Below are 871 nucleotides of genomic sequence, written 5' to 3' on the forward strand. Positions count from 1 at the left end.
CAGTAAGTATCAGCTGATCCAATGTTCTAAAGACCGCCAGTTGTGTGTTTCCTTCGAAGTGTGTCTGTGTCTGAAAAACCGGCGTGAGCAAACCGGACTATCAGACATCTGGTAGAGGACCATTGCCACAGTGCTTGACACAGTCCATTCTTGACTTCTTCCTTATCCTGTGTAGCGGTAACGGTAGCCGGCGTAGTAAGGATAGTAGTTGGGGTAACCGTGATAATATCTGTTGTAGTAGCGAGGGCGTCCGTAATAGCTGTAATGAGGTTCAGGTTCGGTTTCCAGATTCGACTGATCTCTTGTGGTGGCTGTGGTATCTGTGAGGGTATCCATAGAAATTGTTGTGGCGGTAGCCAGAGTAAGGATAGCGATATCCATGGTGGTATCCATAGTGGGGATGGCCATGGTGGACTACCTGGTAACTATAACTTTTGGTGGTGTCCGGATCAGCTGCTGGTTCAGGGTCAGCTTCCGGCGTTGAGTCAGCTGAGCGTTTAGTGAGGCCGTGAACTTGAGGAGCCACGAAGGAGGTGCCGCCACCTGGATGCCTGGCCACTCCATCGCCCTCCAGTGGCTCGACATGATGGTAGTGAGGATAGTAGTGGTAATAGGGGTAACGGTTTGGTACTTGTGGTGGTTCGGGATCGGCGTGTGTTACCACTGCCGCTGCCAAACACACCAGTGCGATTGCCTGGAAAATTGTAAACGTATTATCATCTTATGGTGCAAGAAAAATCAGCGTGAAAAGATACTGTATACACACTGTTCTGTATACTGAAATAATAATTAGTACATTTTATTTTGCTCATGTTTTTCATAAATGATATTGATCAAATTCACTGATACACAGACGGTTCTTTTTAAACGG

At 47.1% G+C, this 871-nt stretch overlaps 1 pseudogene; it reads right to left on the reverse strand.

Annotated features, from left to right (window-relative positions):
• Positions 1-30: 30 nt before the first annotated feature.
• LOC119590436 overlaps positions 31-871 on the reverse strand; it is a 3,237-nt pseudogene continuing 2,396 nt past the window's right edge.

The sequence above is a fragment of the Penaeus monodon genome, chromosome 27, assembly GCF_015228065.2.
Source record: "Penaeus monodon isolate SGIC_2016 chromosome 27, NSTDA_Pmon_1, whole genome shotgun sequence".
Classification (NCBI taxonomy): Eukaryota; Metazoa; Arthropoda; class Malacostraca; order Decapoda; family Penaeidae; genus Penaeus; species Penaeus monodon.